The sequence below is a fragment of the Notamacropus eugenii genome, chromosome 2, assembly GCF_028372415.1.
Source record: "Notamacropus eugenii isolate mMacEug1 chromosome 2, mMacEug1.pri_v2, whole genome shotgun sequence".
Classification (NCBI taxonomy): Eukaryota; Metazoa; Chordata; class Mammalia; order Diprotodontia; family Macropodidae; genus Notamacropus; species Notamacropus eugenii.
Genome location: NC_092873.1, coordinates 185,773,227 through 185,798,543, shown reverse-complemented (window position 1 = coordinate 185,798,543; position 25,317 = coordinate 185,773,227). Strand labels below are relative to the sequence as shown.

The window sequence follows — 25,317 nt, the reverse complement described above, 5'->3', positions numbered from 1 at the left end:
AGACAGTTGGGTAGGGGACTTGAGAAAGGCTATGGTTTCTCTGGGAAAGCTGACAAAACTGGCACAAAACTGGAAGCCAGGAATGGGAATGGATTAGGTGGGTGATGGGGGTGGCCCATTGCTAGGGATTGGTGGAGCACAAACTGTGAAGATAAAGAAGATATTAAAAGATGGCAGGCAGGCAGTGCTGTTGAACTGGTTAACTAAAGGGTCAAGACTCAGAAGAAATGACACTCCCCACAAGGATGCTGGAAAGCCCTAGTGATTCTTCTTCTTAAATAATGTAGGAAACAAACAAAAAGATGTGATGTTTTTTCATATCTCCCAATACAATATAGCTAAGCACTGAGTAAAAGCTTCTGGTGATATATTACCCTCAAACCCTCCTGTGGTCAACAATTTCACATGGTCACAAATGCTTATAACATAGACTTCGTATTATTAGTACTTTTTGCCAAAAAATCTCCCAGTAATTATAAAAAGTAAACAAGTTAAGAAAAAGGGAAAAAAAGAATTTTCATAGAAATTAATTTTCTGTAAACTAAAAGCAAGGGAGAAAACCCTTTTATTTACAATGCTCAGAAACTATAGTCAAAGCAGGAAATGGTTATGATATTGAGCTGTGTTGCCCAAAACAATATTGTGCTAGCCTCTGGATAATTCAAATGGTTTTTGAAAAGTAACTGGTTCAGTGGTCTAGTGTGAGAATGATGATGACAGGATCCAGGTCTCTAAGAAATACTTGCCGGGCATGGCCATGGGCTACTCCAGCCTGAAGCTGACCTTGCATGTTAGAGATAGATTTGAATTCATGCAGCAGAACCAGGATGCCTTTGATGTCATCATCACTGATTCCTCGGACCCCATGAGTCCTACCAAGAGTTTGTTCAAAGAGTCTTATTACCAGCTGATGAAGACAGCGCTGAAAGATAATAGGATCCTCTGCTGTCAGGGTGAGTACCAGTGGCTGCATCTGGACCTCATCAAGGAGATGTGTCACTTCTGTAAGTCTCTGTTCCCTGTTATGGAATATGTCTACTGTGCCATCTCCACGTATTCCATTGGCCAGATTGGCTTCATGCTCTCAGGCTAGACCCCAAGTACTAACTTCTGGGAACTAACGCAGTGGCTGACCCAGGAGCAAGTAGAGAAAATGAATCTCAAATACTTCAACTTGGACCTCTACCACACGGCCTTTGTGCTGCCTGAGTTTGCCCGCAAGGCTCCTCGGTGTGAGGAGACCAGTATGCCCACCAAGGCCTCTCCCAGGGACTTTAAGCCACAAGCGCCCATTCCAGGATGTCCCTCTTCCGGTTCTGAGTATCGATTGGCACTCGACACCCCCTCCCAACTGAGGACCACCCCTAGCCAGCCAACCAGCCTGTCGACCAAGTGTTACCAAACCCAGGATATGATCAAGGGGCTCCCCATGCCATGCTCTGCTGGGAAGGTGGGTAGAGAGTACAAGATGTCTGTCTCTGTCCAGTCTGGTCAATTAGTATATTGATCATCTGTGTACAGAATGATACTTCTCACCTCTAACAAGCCTCTTTGCCAAACAGTGTATTTATAACTGACAGTGTATTTATTACTTTAAAAAAAAAGTAGCTGCTACACAGGAAAGAAAGAATTATGTTCACGTCGGACAGAAATCCCCTGAAGAAATTAATCTTTGCTCACACCTGAGCACACAGTAGACTTCCAGGCAGTGGTATCTTCATTTTTTAGAGATAGAACTGGATAAGTATTTACATTCCATCTAAAGATCAAATGCTAGCAAACTCCCTAAGCATCAATAAAGATTCATTCATTCAACAAGCATTTATCAAGTGCCAGCTAAGTATACTAAGACTGGACACTAGAAATGCAAAGGCAAAAGCAAAAACTCCTTGGCTCAAGTAGTTTACATTCATTATACTGAAGTGAAACAACGTATGTACAGATAAGTTAATGTTAAATATATACATATCAGGTTAATATATGTTTCTTGACTGACTGTATAATTTGAGGGATTAAAGAGACATTAACATTTAAGAGCATAAGGAAAGGATTTATATAGAAGTTGATACTTGAGCTAAGTCTTGAAGGGAGCTAAGAATTCCAACAGGCAGAGGAGAAGAGGGAGTGAATTCTTTGTGCAAATTCTGTTAACTATCTTTTTGTTTGTACTTCATTTCCAAAACTAAATATTGGTCTAAGTACAAATGAATGAGTTAGTCAGAAGCAGTTACATAGCAAAAGCCGAGATAGATTCAAGGGATAGGAAATTAAACACTTACAAAATGTAAACATACTTGGGAGATGTAAACCTAGCTTTATTTGTGAATGGCCACTAATGCCCTCCAATCCAGTTCAATCTGTTGAATTAAAAATAATAATAACAACTACTTTATTGCTGTGAAACAGTTGAAATACTATGGTAATAGTTAAAAGTGAAAAGAGATCTTGTACAAGCTCCTCATTTTACAGATGAGGAAACTGAGGCTCAGAGAGGTGGGATGATTTGTCCAAAGTCACAAAGCCAGTTAATGACACTGTCCATACTACAACTCAGGCACGGTAATGTTCCGCCATAGAGGGAAAAAAGATTATGCACACATTTGCTTATTATTTCCTGCATTTTTCTTTAACACAAATGCATTTCTTGAAAGTTTTACTTACCTTATCCAAGACTTATAAATAAGTTTTGGTCATTTGGTCATTTCAGTCATGTCCAACTTTACAGGACCCCATTTGGGGTTTTCTTGGCAAAGATACTGGAGTGGTTCACCATTTTCTTCTCCAATGGATTAAGGCAAATAGAATTAAAGTGACTTGCTCAGCTATTAAGCTCAGCTATTACATGACTTACTCAGCTATAAGTTTGAACTCAGGTATTCCTGACTCCAGGTCCAGTGTTCTATTCAATGCACCACCTAGCTGCCCCTTTATAAATAAGTACAGAATATTTATATACAGAATAAATATACACAAAATATTTAACAGATTCACAGTCTTACCCCTCTTTATTTTATAAAACCAAACTTTCCTCCTCCATGGACATTGCCTTCTTAGAAAGATTAACGAAGCCAGCATTCGTATCTACTTACTGGTATCAGTAGGCTATTTTCCCCAGACCAGTAGGCGATTTTCAAGGTGTAGTAGCTCCAATTCATTTCAAATTTTCCTTTTGCCAATCTCCTGCCCTCACCCTCCCCTTTCTGGGGCAGCTAAACAGGAAGCATTATTATAACAAATACAAAGCTAAATGAATTTAGACAGCTATTCTTGCCTTTAAGGTAATATATACCAAAGGGTTTTGACAATCAGAAGTGTTAAAAACAAATATTGTTAACTGTTGGATATTAATACCATACTACCACCTAGTGTTTACTTGCTAGATATGTGAAGAAGAAAGGGGGAAAGGAAGAATTCTTTTGGCCCCTTTTTTTTACACAAATTCTTCCCTCTCACAAATATTAGGGAGAAGAGGATGATTTAAGGATTGTCCTCTTCTGTCCCCCCCATATAGTCTCCCCTGTGCCTACATTTTCCACCATTAGCGCCAGTCCTTTGGGTGTAAATACAATCTCCATAAGCAGTTGTTTTGCCAAAGGGCCGTTTCCACCTACACATATCTTGATGATTTCATACTTCTATCTTTCTCTCTGAAGATGAAGAGAAAGGAGTAAAGAAGGAGAAAAGGGGATGGAATAGAATGCTTACATACTTATATATAACTTAGGTTAGAGAATTAAAGCTAAGAATTTCAAGGTGGGGGGAGCAAGAGGGGACAAAAGAACAAAGTAAAAAGTACATAACAGAGAACAAAAATAAAACATAAGGAAACAAAGAAAAGATGGACAGCTCTCAACACTGCTTTCTTGGAATGAAAGTTTATTGCTATACATTCTGAATCTTCTCTTATGTTCTGCTATACACACAATAAGCTTTTTTTTCATTTTCTTACTTTGTATTTAAGTTTATGATATGTTTATTTTCATTTTCTCTATTTCGTATTTGAGTTCTGGTATTTCAGTTTAAAACAAAAAAAAAAAATAATAATTTCAAAGGAACTCTGAAGTTGCTAGTTCAACTCACAACCATAAATCCTATCTATAACATCACTGACAAATTTTCGTTCTCATTCCACTTGAATGTATCCACCCAGGATGAATTCGTTACCGCCCCAGGTCGTCCTTTCCATTTCTGAACAGTGCTAATTAAGCAGCTAAGTGGCACAGAAGATAGTATACTGGACTTGAAGTCAGAAAGACTTGAGTTCAAGTCTGACATTAGATACCAGCTGTGTGACTCTTAACTTAACTTAACTTCTGTCTTCCTTAGTTTTCTTATCTGTAACATAGGAATAACAATGACACTGCACCTACCTGAGAAGGCACCTACCTTTCGGGTTGTTGTGAGGATAAAATAACATTTGTAAAGTTAACCTTAACCTTGTTTGCCTCAGTTTCCTCATTTGTAAAATGAGCTGAAGAAGGAAATAGCAGACCACTCCAGAATCTTTGCCGAGGAAACCCCACATGGGGTCATGAAGAGTCAGACACCACTAAAATGACTGAACTAAAAGTGCTTTGCAAAACTTAAAGCACTAAATGAATGCTAGCTAGCATTTATTATTATTATTGTCAACTATCACTAGGAAGCGTTTTCCTGATGTTGAGCAAAAGTCGGCCTTCCTAAAACTTCTACTCATGAATACTGGGCTCTCTGAGGCCAAGGAGAATGAATCTAATCCTTCTTCCACATGAGAACTCAGAGAACAGAAAAGAGAGATGGGCAGAAGATACATCAGATCAATTTTCCTCAAGTGCTGAAATTAAATGAAAGCCCTCTGTCCAAGGACCCAGACTGTGTTCTACTGGTTTTCATCCTGTCTCAGACTCTGGCAAAGGGACATTTGTATTCAGTCTTGATATCGGGGATGCTTTGGTTCTCAAGGACGAGTTGTTAAGGAATAAAATAAAGAATTCTTGGTTCAAGAGGCCTTGAAACTAGAAAAACTTGCTCAGAAGTCAGTACAAAGAACTAAGATATCTACCAAAGGTGGATGTGGTTTTATAAATGCCTTTATAAATAAAGGCTGTCCTTAAGTGTCACTGAGGGAAAACGTGTGAGGCGCAACAACAAAAATACTAAAAACAACAAAGGATGGAACAAAGTTATTTGTTTTTAATACCATGAGGTTTCCATAATGTTGTCTTTTCTTTTTCTTTGAAAGAATCGTGGAATGATTTGCTTTAATACTTCGAATATTTCATTTTTTAGAAAAGATTTATTAACACAGTGTTTGCTCTGGTCTAGTTTTCAAGCATCTTCCCTAAAACGTGAGCTTCTGCCCTGACTCACTGCAATGGGAGGGGGGGGGGGGGGGGGTCAATCCAAAGGTGATGCCAGCTGCCCTTAGGACCCTTAAATGTCCATATCCCAGCCTCTCCAGATTCTAGATTCTTACTTGAATTTCCAAATACCAAGTCTGGAAAAGCTTCAGTAAAGCATAGCAATTTCTTCTGTTCCTCCTTCATTCATAGATCTGTTTATTCATGATATTTTTGACTGCCACTAGCACCCTACTTTCTTCCCAGAACAAGTCTATGACACAGGAGGGCAGGAAGGATGGCGGGGGGAAGGAGATGAGCTTGGTCAAGAAATTCAAGGTGAGGATACAGTTCTCTTACATTCAACAGGAAATTCCTAGAGCAAAAACAGCATGGCCATTCAGGTGGCTAGAGGACTGACTTATAAAACAGTTGAAAATATGTAGGTTAGTGCATAGGCATAACTTATTGTTGTTTAGTTGTTTTGAGTCATATCAGACTCTTCCTGACCTCTTTTGGGGTTTCCTTGAAAAGATACTGGAGTGGTTTCCCATTTCCATCCCCAACTCATTTTACAGATGAGGAAATATGGCAAACGGGGTAAAGTGACTTGCCCAGGGTCACACAGAGTGTCGGAGGTCAGATTTGAATTATTATTATTATTTTAAGGATGAAAAGTTTATTTTGCTGCTTGCCTAGAAGCAAAACTGTTAAAATTACTATAATTGCAAACATAAATATAATTTAAATCAGTGGAAATTCTACTCAAAAATTTCTAAAAACTGAATAAAAATAATATTCCTAAATAAAAATCCATCAAAAGCACAAAAAAAAGCTATCCCAGTACATGGAAATTAAAATTTGTAGATGACAGTAGTGTAACACACAAACTTTCTCAAATTAAAAGATAATCAAGGTTTTCAGCTTTATTCTACTACTACTTAAGTTTCTCTCGCTCATCTTGAAGCTTATCTCTTCTTTAAAACATATTGCTTATCCAGGTAGGCATCTTCCTGACTCCAGGGCCAGCACTCCATCCACAGCGCCACCTAGCTGACTCTTAAAAAATATATAAAGGAAAATATATAACAGAAAAATACTTTCCCCCAACACACACACACACACACACACACACACACACACACACACACACACACACACAAATTATATATTCCCAAACCAGTGACCTATTGAAAAAAATTTGAGATGGCTTTTCAGAAGTGAGAATGGATTTATATTAATTCATCCACACTCCCTCCTCTGACTATTTTAGGAGATCCATTAAATACTTAACTTCTTAGGGCCAATTTCTTTATCTGAAAGGATTATCTTAGATTACCTGTGTGATCTCTAGCTCTAAAACTGAGTGATTTTAAGAATATATGTTACCAATCTATGAATATGATTTCAGTTGCAGATGTTTTTAACTTCAGCTGGTATAGAACATGGAATTCTACTAAAAATAAATACAAACAATATAAATAAATAAAAATTTAAAAAATTTAGAAGTCAGTGTAAGAATGGGACTTCAGGGTTTTACGTGGTAAAAAATTCACCTGTACTACATATTGGAGAAACCATCACAGGATTAGTAATTCCTATCTGAGGGTTATCTCCTACTCCCTATGAGCTCTAGAGAGTAGGAACTGTTTTTCATTTACTTTTAATTTTGATTTGTTTTGCCTCTCTTTGTATCTCAGCATTTAGCATAGTGCCTGGCGTTATCTTTCTCCCTAAAAACCCTTACCTATTACTATAAATGGCAATAAGCATCCTCCTGGTCCTCAAGCTCATAACCCCAGGAGTCATCCTAGACTTCTCGCTATCTGTTACCTCTCATATTCAATATGTCGCCAAAGCCTGTCAATTTCACCTTCTTGATGTCTTTCAAATACACCCCCATCTCTCTTCTAACCTTTTACCACCACTCTGATGCAGGCCCTCACCATCTCACACCTGGACTATGCTATATCCTGCTGCCTCAAGTCTCTCCCCATTCCAATCCACCTTCTATTTCAGCTGTTGAAGTGATTCTCCCTAAAGCATAGGTGCAATCTTGTTACTTTCCTACTCAATAAACTCCAGTAGCTCCCTATTATCTCTAGGACCAAATGCAAAATGCTTTTGGCACTCAAGGTCCATTATAACCAACCCTCCTCCAACCTTTCTAGTTGTCTTCCCCTTACTCCTTGATACATATTCTTTGATCCACTGATACTGGCCTCCTGACTGTTCACAAACATGACAATTCCATCTCTTAGCTCTGGCCATTTTCTCTGGCTGTCCCCTCATGCCTGGAATACTCTCCCTCCTTTGTTCCACCTACTGACCTACTTGGCCTCCTTAAACTCCCAACAAAAATCTACAAAAAACGTTCCTAAACCCCTCTTAATTTCTAGTGTTTTTGCTCCATTCATTATTTCCTATTTATTCTGCACATAGCCTACTTTGTATATATTTATTGTCTCCCCCATTAGATAGTAAGCTCCTTGAAGGTAACAATTCTCTTTTGCGAGGGGCAGAGCCAAGATGGTAGAGTAGAAAGATGTACATACTTTAGCTCTTCCCCCACAGACCATAAAATACCTGTAAAGAAAGACTCTCAACAAATTCTAGAGCAGCAGAAGCCACAGAAAGACAGAGTGGAGGAGATTTCTAGCCCAGGGTGACCTGGAAGGCCGATGGGAAAGGTCTGTCACACCAGAAACAGAGCAGAGGTCAGCCCAGCCTCAGCTGGGTGACTCTGGGAGGAGCAGGACCAGAGCAGGTTTCAGGGACAAAATCCCCAGAAGCTGCAGCGGTTTACAGATCCTTCAACCCACAGGCGCCAAAGGTCAGTGAGAGGCCTTTTTCAACCTGAACGAGAAGGGAGCAGAGTCCACTCCTGGCCCCAGCCGGAGGCTGGGCAGTGGAGGCTTCTGGAGACCGTGGTAGGCAGGCAGCTGGCATCTACTGTTCCATTATTGGAGCACTGAGCATAAAGCCTCTGGGGGAACTGAGCAGCTAATCTGAATCTCAGCCCTGAGTGGAGGCCCTGGCCCCACCTAAAGCCCCTGGGCAGCTGATTTGAATCTCAGCCCTGAACACAGTCCTGGGGGGAGCAGGAGTACTAGAACCCTCCTCTTGACAAAGGGTTCAGAAGTCAAGTAACTGGCTAGGAAAATGCTCAAAAAAGGGAAAAAAAAACATCACCACAGAGGGTTACTTTCTTGGTGAACAGGTATTTCCTTCCATCCCTTCAGATGAGGAAGAACAAAGCATACTGTCAGAGGAAGTCAAGGCTTCTGCATCCAGTACCTCCAAAATGAATATACAATGGGCCCAGGCCAGGGAAGAGCTTGAAAATCAAGTCAACAGCTTGCTAAAGGACAACCAAAAAAAAATGCTGAGGAAAATAACATCTTTAAAAAGAGGCTAACTCAATTGGAAAAAGAGGTCCAAAAAGCCAATGCAGAGAAGAAGGCTTTAGAAAGCAGAATTAGCCTAATGGAAAAGGAGGTTCAAAAGCTCACTGAAGAAAATAGTTCTTTAAAAATTAGAGTGGAGTTCAGGGAAGCTAATGATTATATGAAAAACCAAGAAGTTGCAAAACAAAACCAAAGGAATGAAAAAAATAGAAGATAATGTAAAACATCTCATTGGAAAAACAACTGACCTGGCAAATAGATCCAGGAGAGACAATTTAAATATTATAGGACTATCTGAAAGCCATGATCAAAAAAAAAAGAGCCTACACATTATCTTTCAAGAAATTATCAAGGAAAACTGCTCTGATATTCTAGAACCAGAGGGCAAAATAAATACTGAAAGAATCCACCAATCACCTCCTGAGAGAGACCCCAAAAAAGAGAAATTCCTAGGAATATTGTGGCCAAATTTCAGAGTTCCCAGGTCAAGGAGAAAATATTGTAAGCAGCCAGAAAGAAACAATTTGAGTATTGTGGAAATACAATCAGGATAACACAGGATCTGGCAGCTTCTACATTAAGGGATCGAAGGGCTTGAAATAGGATATTCTATAAGTTACAGGAACTGGAATTAAAATCAAGAATCACCTACCCAGCAAAACTGAGTATAATACTTCAAGGGAAAAAATGATCATTCAATTATGTAGAGGACTTTCAAGCACTCCTAATGAAAAGACCAGAACTGAAGAGAAAATTTGACTTTCAAATACAAGAATCAAGAGAAGCATGAAAAGGTAAATAGGAAAGAGAAATCATAAAGGACTTTCTAAAGGTGAACTGTTTATATTCCTACATGGAAAGACAATATGTGTAACTTGAGATTTTTCTCAGTATTTGAGTAAGTGGAAGGATTATACACACACACACCTATATAAACAGAGAGCACAGGTTGAGTTGAATCAGAAGGAATGATATCTATAAAAAATAGAATTAAGGGGTGATAGAGGAATGTATTGGGAGGAGAAAGGGAGAAATGGAATGGGGCAAACTATCACTCATAAAAGAGAAAAGAAAAATCTTTTTCAATGGAGGAGAAAAGGAAGGAGGTGAGAGGGGAAAAGTGAAGCTTACTCTCTTCACATATGGCTTAAGGAGGGAATTACATGCTGACTCAATTTGGTATGAAAATCTAGCTTACACTACAGGAAAGTAGGGGACAAGGGGACAAGTGGGGTGAAGATGATGATAGAAGGTAGGTCAAATGGGAGAAAGGAGCAATTAGAAGTAAACACATGGGGGAAGGGACAAGGTCAAATGAGAGAATAGAATAAATGGGGGACAGGGTAGGATAGAGGGAAATATAGTCTTACATAACATGTCTATTATGGAAATCTTCTGCAAAATGACACATATACAGCCTATATTGAATTGCTTGCCTTCTCAGTGGGGATGGGTGGGGAGGGAGGAAGGGAGAGAAGTTGGAATTCAAAGTATTAGAGATGAATATTGAGAATTGTTATTGCATATAACTGGGAAATAAGAAATACAGGTAATGGGGTATAGAAATCTATCTTGCCCTATAAGAAAAGAGAGAAGATGGGGATAAGGGAAGGGTGGGGTGTGATAGAAGGGAGGGCACATTGAGGGAAGGGGTAATCATAATGCAAGGTGTTATGGGATGGGAGGAGGGGAAAGATGGGGAGAAAAATTGGAACACAAAATTTTGTGGAAATGAATGTCGAAATATAAAAATAAATAAATAAAACTATAAAAAAAGGGATTTCTCTTTTGCCTCTTTTTGTATGCCCAGTGTGAGCACAGACCCTAGCCCATACTAGGCACTTAATAAATATCTATTGATCGACTGGCACATAATAGTTACCGAACAACTGCTAGCTGACTGACTACTGAAGCTTGAGTTTTGACTTCACAGAAAACTCACCATGAAGCATTACTGAACAGAAATGCTGTCAGGGTTTTATATCTTCTGACTCTAAGGATTCTATAAATAATAGACACCTGAAGGCAAAGAAAATTACTTAGAAGCTATTGTCAAGAATACAGTCATTTATGTCTTGATCACACAGAGTCATCGTGCCCAAAACCTTCTTTGTTCTCTGCACGCAAAACTTTGGGCAGCCCAACACACAAGCTTTCCTGTAGGACACATAGAGGGAGGACCATCCACAAAAGTCCTCCCTGTCAATACTGACTGGCCTAAGAGGTAGACTTTGTTCTCCCTCATTCTTTCTTCCTTCTTACCTCCTACCCTCTTTCAAGGATAACAAACTCCACAACCTCTATCTAATAAGCCTGCCTCCAGCCAATATCAACTAAAAGGCTCATGTCTGCTTGTTCTCTATGTAGACCCAGCATGAAACAGAAACTGATGCTTTCACTAGCTGCTGCCTTCATATGTGATCCCCACAGCTCAATTTCCCTGCCTTCCTTATTGTGGTAAGACATTAAACTAACAATTAGAGTAATGCCAAGTTGACCAGGGGCATCTGGTCAAATGCAGGATTGAGAGTTGCCCAATCCAAAAGATAGGCAATTAAAAGTCAATTACAATGATAAATTATGATAAAACCATAGCATTTCCCCACTAAGACTAAACTGTAGGTAATTTATCTTACTTGTCTTTATGCATCCACTGCCTGACCCCCAAAGGAAAAACACAAGTAGTTGCTAAGGGTAACTTCTGGTCAATCCTATTTCCCCTCCATTATACAATGTTCCAGACTTATGGTACTACCAAGGATTTGAGATTTATCATCCCATAGGGGAAAGTGTTCAGGGTTAAGGGTCAGTCATCTTCCCCAAGACTTGCACAGCCTGTATCAATGAGAGGATTATTGAAGATAATGGATAAGGTTATGAGGTACATAATAGACTATAAGCTCCTTGAGAGGAGGAATGGTTTTATTCTCATCTTTGTATTTCTAATGCCTAGGATAGAACCTTATACAAAGAAAGTGCTTCCTAAATGCCAATGGATAAACCTGCCAGTTTAGTATGCTTGTCAATGAGTGATCCCATACAAATGTGAGGATGAGGAACAACATGGAAGAAATGAAAACCAAACTCAAAGGTGTCCTTCCTCAGAATCAATCAAAGTGAGATCAGAAGGAGATCACAGAACTCACTACCAGTGGAGCCACACTTTCTAGTAACAGTCAAGAAGATTGTAGATTCCTTTTGAGAGAGAGCTAACAAGCAGCAGCCTCACCTATCCTAAAATCTTGAAGGATTTCTTATTTTGTGAACCTGGAACCCAATATTAGCCCTTCTCTTGGGATACAAGGTTTTGTGGGATACTACATTTTAATTTGCTCTGATAAGAGAGGAAATTACTTTATTAAGCTCAGGTTTCAAAATAATTAGTAGGGTTGACAGCTGGGGGTTGGGGGAACAGTCTACAGCATTAGACTCGGAGCCAAGAAAAAGTTTAAATCAGACCACAGACACTTACTGGGGGACCCTTCTGTCTGCCTCAGCTTTCTCAACTGTTAAAATGGGAATAAACTAATAGTATCTATTTCCCAGAGTGGTTGTGAGAGTCAAGTGAGATGATATTTGTCATGACTAGTATAGTACCTTTAATATAATATGCACTTAATAAATGGATATTACCTTATCCTTTGCCTTTTCTAGGCTATATCTCTTTTCAAGAGAACAGGTACTAGAGCCAACCCCGCTGGGAATCCAGGATGGCTTGAACCAACAACTTCTCTTCCCCACCAATTAGGTATCGAGAGACAGAGTATAGAGTTCAAATGTACTTGTAAAGCAGTCATCCATGGTAAATGGAGGTTTGGAGAAAGGAATGAAGTTGGTGGCGGAAGGCAATGGAGTTCCCTACCTTGGTTTCCCAGGAAGGATCTCATATAGCCTTTAGTTGGGGACAGCAATTGTATGCGTAGCTTTTTAGAGAAAGGCTTGAAAAGCTAAATAGACACATTTATATCCAGAAAGAATGGAGGGCAGATGGTTCCAGAGGGTAAAGGATAAAGCATGCTATCCACCTCCTGACAGAGACGTCATGGACTCAGAGGAAAGAATAAAACAAAAATTTTTTGGACTTGACCAACATGGGAAATTATGGGTGTCCCCAAAGTTTAAAGATAGTTTTAAGTTTTAATAACTTCAAAAATATAAATATTACAAACTTACAAAAAATCAGAGAGGCTTAAGATTTTTGAAACATTGATGTTACTTATGAAAATTTAATGTAACTACTGTCTTGTGCTAGAGTCATACAGACTCTACTGGATTTTTGAACTTTAGAAAAACTTTCATTAGGTGCCACCCTGGGCCTGAAAGGATTGCATTTGTAGTCTTGGCCGTAAGATCATCCAAAGAGTAAGATTTTGATGAGCATGTGACAATTTGACATGATTGCCACAAGAAAAAATCTAATGACCAAATTGGCAAGCAAAGAATCTCCTCTACGGATCCACCAGTCTGAGAAAGTGTCATATGCATAGTGCATAATGACAGGGTGTGTTGTTTTATTAAAACTTAAAATTTATTATTCAAAAATAATAAAATATAAAAAATTATATTTTAATAATAAAAACTAAAAATAAATATATTTATAAAAATAATTAAAATAATTAAAAATGGGAAAAGGTTCCACATGTACAAAAACATTTATAGCAGCACTCTTTGTGGTGGCCAAAAACTGGAAATCAAGGGGATGCCCATCAATTGGGGAATGGCTGAACAGGTTGTGGTATATGAATGTAATGGAATTCTATTGTGCTATAAGAAATGATGAACAGGAAAGACCTCAGAAAGACCTGGAAAGACTTACATGAACTAATGCTGAGTGAAAGGAGCAGAACCAGGAGAACTTTGTACACAGCAACAACCAGTGTGTGAAGATTTTTTCTGGTAGACTTAGAACTTCATTGCAATGCAAGGACTAAAAAAATTTCCAGTGGTTTCTTAAGGCAAAATGCCTTCTTCATCCAGAGAAAGAACTATGGAAGTTGATTGCAGAATGTAGCAGATCATTTTCTTCTGTATTACGTTTTGGTTTGTTTTATGATTTCTTCCATTCATTTTAATTCTTCTATGCAATATGATTAAGGTGAAAATGTATTTAATAGGAATATATGTGTAGAACCTATATAAAATTGTATGCCATCTCAGGGAAGGAGCGGGAGGGAGGGGCAAAGAAGGGGGAAGGAGGGGGAAAAAAAATCTAAGTTATATGGAAGTGACTGTAGAACACTGAAAACAAATAAAATAATAATTTTTTTAAAAGTCACAAAATTAAATGAGTGTAAAAGAAATTTACATAATTAAGCTTTCAAATTATTTTTTCTAAGTTTATAGAATTGATACATTTGAAGTTAATAAAGCTTAAAACTACACTAATATTTTGGAGACAACTTATATGTTACAAAGGCTTTTCTTTTTTCCCCAATTGGGAGGGCGGCCCCACCTCGGGGGTGAAAGGAAGAGAAAATGGATTTTTTTGTTGTTTAAAATTTAATCTAATTTTTTAAAAAAGAACTAAAAATAGAAACCATAATTTTCATGAAAGGGGATGTTCTAGGTTGGTATTAACTGTAACAAAACTAATTAGTCAGGACTAAAGTGATCTACCTTGGCCGTCGTACCCTGAACATACCCAACGTCATCTGATCTAGGAGAAGGGTGACTGAACTATCCAGGGGGAAGAGGGGCTTAGAAAAACAAACGAAAGTTAGTTTTTGGCCTTTAACACAGGGAACAGGAAATTCCCCTAAATGAAAGAAGAACCTGAGTCTATGATCTGAAATAAAGTACATGTCAAACTATGCACCTGGAAAAAAATGTCTTTAAGAGAAAGAAAAGTGACCATGCTAGAGCTGGAATGGTACCAGGTTTGGGGTAAAGGATTGAAATTCAAGGGGCTGAGATAAGTAGGGCAACCAGTTTTCAGAACTGAAATTTAGGCCAGTAAGATCAAGGGTCAAGACGCAGGGAATGCCAGGGAGGCTAAACTGTCACCTTGATATGACAGTGACCACTTGCCTTTCCTGCCTCGGCCCTGACCCAATGTGCCAGCATGATCACTGACAGGGTCTCCTGCCTCCTCCTGACTCAGGCTCCAACCATCAAGACATGGGCTCATACAGCAAAAGCCTTCCATTTGCAAATACCATTGATCTGCTAAGCATCTATCCAAATGCCCTGTGCTGGGGCCTAGAAACTACCCTCTGCTAATCTCATTGGTTCAGTTCCATGAAGAGGCACCAGAGATGAGATAGAAAAGTCTTCAAAAAGAAATGACAAACCCCACTCTCCAAGACGTGAAATAGGGAATCCATGAAACTTAAAAAGGAATACTGTAGCCTGAATACTAATAGCCAAATTTAAATCTTAGACATTTTCTCATGAATCTAAGAAATGAGTTTATAAATCATCTAATCCAATTCTCTCATTTTACAAATGAGCAAACTGAGGTCTGGAGAGGATTTATCTGTACAAAGTTACGCTGCTGGTAAATGTCAGAACTGCGATTTGAACCCAGGTCTCTTGACTTCAAATTCAGTGCCCTTTTCAACTACATCGTATGAAATACAATGTTTACTAAATAGTGATATATTAGTAAAACATACAATGTATAGCATATAATACATAACATGCAATATTCACTAAAATAGTAATATATAATAGGAAAACATAATATTAACTAAAATCAATGCCTTAAAACCTCTAAGACAATAAAAAGGTATCAAAATAATTTTTGAATTAAAAATAATTAATTGACATAACAATAAACTGAGGTAGAGATACCTTTACCATTTGTGTGACATTGGAAAAAGTATGTATTCTCTTTAGGTCTCAATTTTCTTAATTGTTTAGACTAGCTTCTCCCTAAATCCCTATTCTATTATGTTAATTCAATCACACTGTTTCAATATATCCTTAAGATATGTTATGAAAAGTCTTCCCTCTAGTGGTTGCATGCAAAATATGTAGATCTAACTGTGGGGTTTTTTTGTTGTTTTTTTTAAAGATCAACTGAAAACATAGTACAATGGGTCCTCAGGAGGTCACTGCACCACCTCTCTTGGCCTCAGTTTCCAACTCTGTAAATTGTGGAAGTTGAACTAGAAGACCTAAGGGCTCTTCCAGTCCTGACACAACTCTGAGATCAAATATAGGCCAGGAACCACAACCACACCCCTCTCCCCAGGGCTCCTTGCATTTCAAGATGAGACTCCAGACAAGAGTTGTTATTATACTCCCCAGCCTCACAGTGACTGAGAAGGCATTTTGTAAAGTCCCAGAATCTCAGAGTTGGAAGGGGCAGCAGAGCTGACTGCCTAAGGACTAGAAGGGTGAGTATTTCAAATACACTAAGCTCAGGTCAACATGATGTGTTAGCCCAAAAAGTACCTCCCTCCATCCCTGGCAGTTGTTTGCCAACCCCCTCCATCAGCTGCTGTTCCATACAAGTCTAGGCATTGTTTGAAATTGTGCTTCATAACTGTGCCTCTTTGTAACCCCAGTACTTACCACAATGCCTCGGACATAGTAGGCACTCAATAAATGTTTATTGATTGATAAATGCCAGGGGCAAGATTTGAGCATAGGTCTTCCTGACTCCAGGCACAGTGCTCTCTCTACTAGCTGCTTCATCGGTGAGTGGGTGGTGATTAATAGAGAGTAAGCAATAATTAGTAATGGACAGCCAGGTGGTAAAGTGGATAGAGTGCTGGGTTTGGAATCCGGAAGACTCATCTTCCTGAGTCCAGCTCTGACTTTAGACCTTACTAGCTGTGTGACCCTGGGCAAGTCATTTAACCATGTTTGCCTTAGTTTCCTCATCTATAAAATGAGCTGAAAAAGTTAAATGACAAACCACTCCAATTGGTTGTTGCTGCTGTTTGTCCTATGTTCTCAAAGAGGATCATGACATGCAAGTAAATTGGATTTAAGTGAGGGAGGCCTGCACAATCACCAGCCTCACTTTCACCTCCAGAGTCATTTGGTCCCAGTGGTCAGACATTCATCAGGATAACTGCAGAAGGCCCTGGATGCAGTAGGAGACCTTGGCCTTTGCAAACTAAGGTCTTTAACAGTTCTCAGTTTGATTGAGGCAATGCCCATTCAGTGATTAAGACTTAACAAGAAATAAGGAAAAGAATGGCCTTTTGAGAGGCCATTCTAAACCACTCCAGTACCTTTGCCAAGAAAATCCTAAATGGATTTATGAAAAGTCAGAAACAACTCAAACAAATGATCAACAACAGCAAATGTATTAGTAAACAACTGCCTGAATCCCATCCCCATCCTCATACCTTTAGCTGTACTATGTGAGAAAGTTTTACAAGAGGTCAGAGAGTGAATTTATAGAATAAATTGTTAGCTTACATTCTAGATAGATGCTGATGAATAGGCCTATTACCTTATATACAATGAATCTGTAAAATCAACATTTTAAATTCACATTTGTTATTAGAGAAAATTTAATTAAAAATCATTTTTAATAAGAAGCAATAAGTGAGGACATATAAGTGACAGGCCAAGAACAAAGATGTCCTGACAGAAGTCAACAGAAAAGCTAGGAAGCTGAAGATAGAAATATATCACAACAGGCATCCACTTAAAAATGCCGAAGGCCATCCCTGGAACAAGTTCACATCAAAACAAAATAGCCAAGAACACTCAAGCCCTAACCTGTATTCTGCCCATTATAATCATCTATCATAATCCATATAATAATTTAAGACTAGGCACTGTAGTGGATAGAGTGCTGGGCCTGGAGTTAGAAAGGCATATCTTCCGGAGTTCAAATCTGATCTCAGACACTTATTAGCTATGTGACCCTAGGCAAGTCACTTAACCTTGTTTGTCTCAGTTTCCTCATCTCTATAATGTATTGGAGAAGGAAATACCAAACCATTCTAGTATCTTTGCCAAGGAAACCTCAAATGGAAGTCAGACATGACTGAAACAACTCAACAGCAAAAGTGTGGGGTAGCAGAAAGTGCTGAATGTAGTCAGAGGACTTGGATAGCAATGCTGGTTCTACCACTTACTATCTGTGACTGTCACAAGCTCTCTGTACCTCCATTTCCTCCTCTATGAAATAAAGGGATTTTTCTAGAAGATTCCTAAGGGTCTTTCTGGCCCTTAATCTACATTCCTATGTTTAACAGCCTGTCACTTGTGTCTGAAATCTACAGCTGCAAATCAAGTTTAAATTCCTCGCATTTTAGCATAACAAATGACTGCCCCAGTATTTATTTCTTCACTGCATCATTATTATTCCCCAGGTCAGCCTCTCTAATCTATTTTCTGTTCATTTATATCATTCATATCTTCACAGGTATGACCAAATCCCACCTAAGACCGCAGCCCTTCTCTTCCCTACCAGTCTTCGTTCAACATTCGCTCAACACACCTGTATTAAGCACCTAATACATGCTCTCTTCAAGACACAATGAAGAATGTAAATCCCTGACCTCAAGGAACTTGTATTCCATTAGAGGGAAATCACATTCACAGATAGAAAATGCAGACAAAATAATTTTTTGTGTGGGGAAGGTTGTATGAGGAAGACACAGCAATTTGTGGGGTATATGGGGTGAGGGATGGGAAAGGTCAGGATAGGTCAAATGAAAGAAGTGCCATCTGAGTGAGCCTTGAAGGACATTAGGGGTTCTAAGAGATGGAAGTGAGGATGGAGTGAATTCCAGGAAATGGCAGAAAGCCTGGGCAAGGCCTAGAGAGGGAAGATAGAATGTGATGTCTGGCCAATTGCAAATAGGCCAATTTGACTGGACATAGAAAGGGTGATAAGCTTGGAAAGATGAGCTAGAACCAGACTTAGAAGGCTCTAAATGTCAAACAGAGGAGTTTGGTTTTTTCTTAGATGCAATTAGGAGCCCTGAGCTATCTCCAGTCATCTTGATCTATACCTGGCCACTGGACCCAGATGGCTCTGGAGGAAAAAGTGAGGCTGGTGACTTTGCACAGTCCTGCCTCACTTAAGTCTAATTCATTTGCAAGTCATGGCATCACCTTCCTGATGTCTTGGTCCTTTTCAAGAAAAAAGGACAAACAAAAACAATTAGGAGCCACTAGAACTTAAGCAGGGGACTGACATGGTCAGACTATTAAAGAGGGGAGAGAGAAGACAGGAAGAAAAGAGAGAAAGAGGAGGACAAAGAGAGTAGAAGGAAGAGAGATTTTATTTGGGGTGGGGGGAGAGTGATGATAAGGCAAGAATCGAAAGGGTAAGAAGAAAGACATTATGTCCATGCTCTAGAGAAAAAGATTGCCTCAGGTTGAATAAGGGGAGTTGAGAGTGGGATGGGTAATGGGATGGCGAGAGCTTGGTCCCTGCACTAATCCACTGCAGGGGAAGGAAAAGCTATTGTTGAGTCAGTTTCTTCAGGTCAGAAAATGTTGGTGTCAGATGAGAATACCTTTAATACTGTTTGGAATGGGGATGGGTGGCTTGGAGAATTTGAGGACATGTAGGTCACTTGTATTATAAGAGATACAAGTCCAGGTCTTGGTACCTCAGAGGGGTTTTAGGATCATAGATTTAGAGCTGGCAGAGACCAAAGATCTTATCCAATCCAATTCTCTCATTTTATACATGACAAAACTGAGTCCTAAAGCTATAAAATGGCTTGGATGAATTTGCACCTAGGACCTTTGTCTCTAGAGCCAGAGCACTTTGCACAGGACCTCACTGTACGTATAAGTGTGTGTGCATACATATATACACATATATGTATGTGTATGTCTGTATATACCTATACATACATATACATGTATGTATATACATCCATTTTCAATACTATTTTGTTTTTTTCCCAGTTATATGTAAAGACCATTTTAAACTTTCATTGTTTTAGAAAATTTGGAGTTCCAAATTCTCTCCTTCCCTCCTTCCTAAGATGGTAAGCAATTTGATATAGGCTATATATGTGCAATCTACATACATACTGTTACACATATACATATGTGATTGTTCCTATAATGTTTCATGTGCACTTCTTTTTCTTAGTGCACTTGCTATAAACTTACTGTGGGCAAAAACATCTTACTTTTCAACACTTAAGTACGGTGTTTTTGACCCACGATTTTATTGATATAAAAGACTCCCAGGTGAGGAAACTCCCTGTATCACTGCAGGCTAGCACCTTCAGTAGTAAGACCTAGCAGTCTTAGACAGTTGCCCAAAGCACTGAGAAGTTAAAGTGACTTTCCCACACTACCAGGATACATCAGAGGCAAGATCTGAACCCAGGTCTTCCTGACTCCAGGACCAACAGTCTATCATCTCCAATACCACAATGGTTTACTTTCCTTTTGATTGTCAGAATCTACCCAAAAGTGGAGGTGAAGGTAAGATGGATAAGAAGTACCCATTTTAAAGCTCTTTGTAATGGGGCAAAATAACAATCTTGGCACATATAAGCCATGAAATAAAGGCTTCTTAACTAACCTAGAAATCGAGTGGGCTGAATCAAACTGTTGTTCTTTTGTGGGAGGCAGATTGATGGAGGAGGGGGTACCAAGCAGTTCTTTAGAAGCCAGGTTTCAGGTGCTAGGAGCTGAGTCACTAAACCACTAATATATTTTGCCCCAAGAAAATATTTTGTGCAACAGGGTTTTAGAGTAGGGAGTGTTATCTTGCCAAGCAGAATGGGAATTTGTGAGTCAACAAGCTCCACACACACAAGAGGTCTTTATTTTTGTTCTCAAGATAGAGGAAGCATCCTCTTCAATTTATGGCCTGGGAAAACTAGGCACAGTCTAATGGTGTGAGAAAAAAAATTACATTTTAAATGACTCATAGAATAGAAATAAAATGAATTAAAAATGAACAAAGACAATTTGGATGACAGCTGTCTATATCACATCATTTCTGAAGAAAATAGGCAGTTGGCAGGATTCAGTATTACCCCTGAGATAGGTACAATTGCTCTCTGCTCTCAAAGGGCTTTCCACTTAGCAAGGATGACAATGCTCTTATACAAATAACTCCAACACAAAATGGAGTAAATGTACAATCTAAAGAAAAAGGTGCCACTAAATTTTGGAGGAAGGAGAACTCATTAATTTTTAACAGCACTGTAAGATACATTAGAATTCTGCATTTGGTATATGACCTAAAAAAAGCATCTTCCCAGTTTGGGCAGCTCTCCATTGTGGAAAAGAAACCAAGGAAACTGAGTTTCAAAACTTTCATATTTCCTCGCTCTTTAAACAAACAACCCTTAGGGTTACTTTCGTTTCGTAAGTATTGGAATGGAGGTATTTCTTTTTGCTCTTGCCTGGATTTAATAGTCCATGTGATATCAACTTCATTTCAAGTATTAATCAGTAGCATAACTGCATTCACTTCAGATTTGCATAGTTTCAATTTGAATCAAGAGCTATGAATTTGGAGACAGAGGACCTAAGTTTCCAACTCTACTGGTTACTTGTGTGACCTAGGCAAAATTACTTCACCCCTCTGGACTTGTTTCTTCATCTTTACAATGAGTAGATGGAAATCAATTACCTTAAAGTTCCCCTTACCCCTAAATCTATGATCTTATCAACTGAAAAAAAACAAAACGTTATTTGATGGCGAATCACAGGTTGCTGAGCGTGTGCTGGAGCCAGCTCTAATCAGCTTGCTACAGATCATTATTAAATGTTCTTTGTGAGCATTTGGTACAAATCAGGCCTTGATTTATTGTTTTGTTGATTTCCTAGGCTGAAAAAAAGAGTGTTAATACAGCAGAATGAACTCAAAAGTGTGTATGTTCCCTCCCCAACCCCCAAGCCTGGTTGTTATAAACATTACCAGCACACCTCTATAAATACTGCCTGAGCCAAGCAGGAGCACAATAGAAAGCTTAAGATATAAAAACATCACCAGACAGGAAAATAATAGTTAGAACAACCATAACAAAGCCCTTTGCATAATATTATTTATACAGCACTTTAAAGTTTGCAAAGCGCTTTAAATCCATTATCTTATTTGTGCTTCATAACACCACTGGCTACAACCAACCTACACTCCCTAACTTGTTGTGACTCTTGGCCTCAGCAGGTGCAAATCCTCCAAAGGCCTTCCTCTAGAATCTAGATCAGTGTTTCTCAAACTGCTGCAGGGAACCCCAACAGACACTGATTTTTTAAAAAAAAAAATACAAATCTTTTATGGTTTGTTAATAGTTACTAAAAAAAATTAGAGGATTTTGCTACAAGAATTTTAGCAATGACTACCTTTTTAGTCTTCTCATACAATACTCTTTAGCATGTACTCTATACTCATATCGGCCTACTTCATACTACATCTCTTACCTCCACACCTTTGCATTGACTGTCTCTTCCTTACCTTACCTGTGCTTTTTGGGATCCATAATTTCCTTCAAGACTCAGTTTAAGGATCCACCTTCTATATTTACTTGCCCAACTATTAGTACCCTCCTTCTATAAAAGGGGCAGCCGGGTGGCACAGTGGATAGAGTGCCAGCCCTGGAGTAAGGAGGACCTATGTTCAAATCTAGTCTCGACACTTACTAGTTGCGTGACCCTGGGCAAGTCACTTAACCCTGTTGGCCTCAGTTTCCTCATCTGTAAAATGAGCTGGAGAAGAAAATTGCAAACCACTCCAATATTTCAACTGGGGTCATGAAGAAAAGGACATATCTGAAATGACTCAACAACTCCCAAACCTTTTGATTTATCTTTTACACATCTTTTGTATATCTTTATACGGGGACAAGTCCCCTCCCCCATTATAATTAAGCTCCTAGAAATCAGTTTTGCCTTTTTATTCCTCTAATAGCTTTCAAGATTTCAGAGAGAGGACAAAGCTTAACACAAAGGAGTGAATTAGTGTAGGCCAGAAAGAGAGATTCTTAGATTCCTTCCAGTGGTCCTTCAGTGCCATTGTGTTGGTGAATACTTATGCTCCATATGGCATGTTCAGAGTTTCCCTTTCTGGTTTCAGTTTACCACAGGAGAACTTTGGAGCGTACTTGCAAGCACAAGGTAACCCAAGAATGAAATGCAGCAGGGGCCTAGGAAGCTTCATCAGTTAAAATACAAGTTAGATTCCAGTCTGAACTCTACTTGGCTATGACTCTTCTAGGTGCCATGTAAGTTGTACACTTTGTCTCTAGGCTCCCTGGTGGGGTGGGGAGAGAGCTGTGCTCATTCTCACCACTCCTCCCCCCACACCACTCCTATGCCATTCCAACATGAGCATGAGCTCAACCAGGTGATTCTGCACCTACATCCATGGGTACTTTTTCTGCTTTATGATTCCTTTCCTGAATAGATGACAGAGTAGCAGATTGAATGTGGTTCTCAGGGTGGATATGACCAAGCTTGGAGGCACCCTTGTGTATTCAAGAGGTCCAGAAGTCACAGGCCAAACTCATGGCAGGGGAAGCTGTTGTGTCAGGGAGGATAACTGCCAACAAGAGAACTGTCCAAGCCAGCAAAGACCTAGATTTATTTGGACAGTGTCAAATTGAGGTAAAATGTAAAATGCCCAATTCGGAATCTTACAAACTGAATATTCTGATGAGGTTAAGTATTAACCCTGCCCCATGCAGATTGTAACATTTATTATAGGGTAAGTTACTGAATCTCATTTCAAGTTTTTGACACCTGTGAATCTTTTTTTTTAGTATTTATTTTACATATAAGAATAAATTGCTTGTCTTACGCCTGATTCTTATTATACACATTGTTCAAATCTAGCCTAAGACATTTTGCTAGTTATGTGACATGGAGTAAGTCACTTAACCTCTGCTTCAGTTTCCTCATCTCTAAAATGGGAATAATGAAGTACCTGTATTCCAGAGTTTGTTATAAGAATAAAATGAAATCATATTTGTAAAGTGGTTTGCAGATCTGTTATATAAATGCTGGGTATCATCATCTTCATTATTAGGGTGGTCTAAGATGGAAGTCATAAATAAAATTATTCCTAAGGCATTAGGGTAAATGTATTAAGTAACTAAAGAGTGTGGGAGCATAGATCTTGCCCTCAAAGCAAACATCTGGGTAAAAAGCAGGGAACAGGTTCAATTGCTATGGGCCCAGCAGCAATTCTTCAATATTAAAAATATAAGGGTCTCTGTGAAATGTTCTAGAGAAGCCAGAAATGTACCTACCCACTCTCTAGGTCCCACTGACTTCAAGTATCCTAAGAAGCAGGATGTCTCCAGTAATGAGAAAGCTAGGGTAGACTCAGTCACAAAGGGAAGAACTTCCTGCTACGAAGAGACTTCTCAGTCCTCATAACACAACACTTAATAATCCTTTCAATAAAATGCCACTTTGGCAATAGTTCAGGATATGACAGACAGAAAAAAACTTCAATGGGCACACCCTTAACTAGATATTAATGTACTTACCTCACACCTCTAGCTCTCAACGACTTTTCCCTAATTCCTTAGGCCAGTGCACAAACTTATTTTTCATCTCCCCAGGTGTCACCAAATATCTCACCAATATCTTAAATATCCTGGAAGTTTTCCTTGGCTAGTTACCAAGACAATATTTGTTTTTAAAACTGCAACGGACTTCATTCAACCGAGACAACGATTTGGTATCTGTGATAGAGTTCTTCAAAGGATGAAAAAGAACAACTGAAAATTCACAAGTCAGTCCAGGGAGGTGACAGCATCAGGGCTGGACTTGATGGGAGGGAAGGAGACAGATAAGCTTTATTTTGTTTAATTTCTGATACTACCTGCTTCACTTCCAGGCCTCACTTTATTTTCCCTAACTTGTTAGGCTAATGTATAGCAGGATGAATGTGTGATTTTAGTCAGACTTGGTTGTTGTTGCTCAGTCATTTTGCAGTCATGTCTGACTCTTCATGATGAAATATTTCTTGTCAAAAATACCAAAGTGGTTGGCCATTTCCTTCTCCAGTTTATTGCAGAGATGAGGAAACTGAGGCAAACTGGGTTAAGTGACTTGCCCAGGGGCACGCAGCTAGAGTCTGAGGCTAGATTTGAACTCTAGGAAGAGGAGCATTCCTGACTCTAGGTCTGCTACTCCATCCACTGTACCACCTAGTTACTCATTCTAGAGACAGAGAACCTGGGTTCAAATCCCACTCCTGACCCTTGCTACCTTTGTGATGTCAGGAAAATCACTTATCACTGATTCCTTATCTATAAGAGATGAGGGGGATGGGCAAGAGCTGAGGTGTCAAACCTGATGCTTGCAGAACTCCTGAGTGTGACCTGAACTAGATTAAAATGCAATTGGAAAATGTTTAGCAAAGTAAAAATGCAAAGCAACAAAGATAATGTTAATTTGTGGTTTTCTACGTCAATAAGCAACCTGCAAGGATTCATTTTTACAGTTTTCCCTTCCACAATGTGACTTTCCCCACTGAAGTTTAATATATCTCGTGTTGGCATAAGAAATTAGATGGGAATTTTGCAGAAGCAACGGATGACATATGAAGGCTAACAGACAACACAAAAAAAGTTTAGAAGCTCAAAAATGCATAAAATATATTTATATATAATATTGAATAATATCAATCCAAATTTTATAATAAGGTCCTATCAACACCCCATAAAAGAAAAAGAAAAAATCCA

At 39.0% G+C, this 25,317-nt stretch overlaps 1 protein-coding gene and 1 pseudogene across 1 annotated transcript in view; one reads left to right on the top strand and one right to left on the bottom strand.

The window, feature by feature from the left end:
• CRYBG1 (crystallin beta-gamma domain containing 1) overlaps window positions 1-25,317 on the bottom strand; it is a 255,495-nt gene that overhangs the window by 158,650 nt on the left and 71,528 nt on the right. The window lies entirely within an intron of this gene.
• Window positions 1-25,317, top strand: part of LOC140530412 (spermidine synthase pseudogene) — a 49,774-nt pseudogene that overhangs the window by 769 nt on the left and 23,688 nt on the right.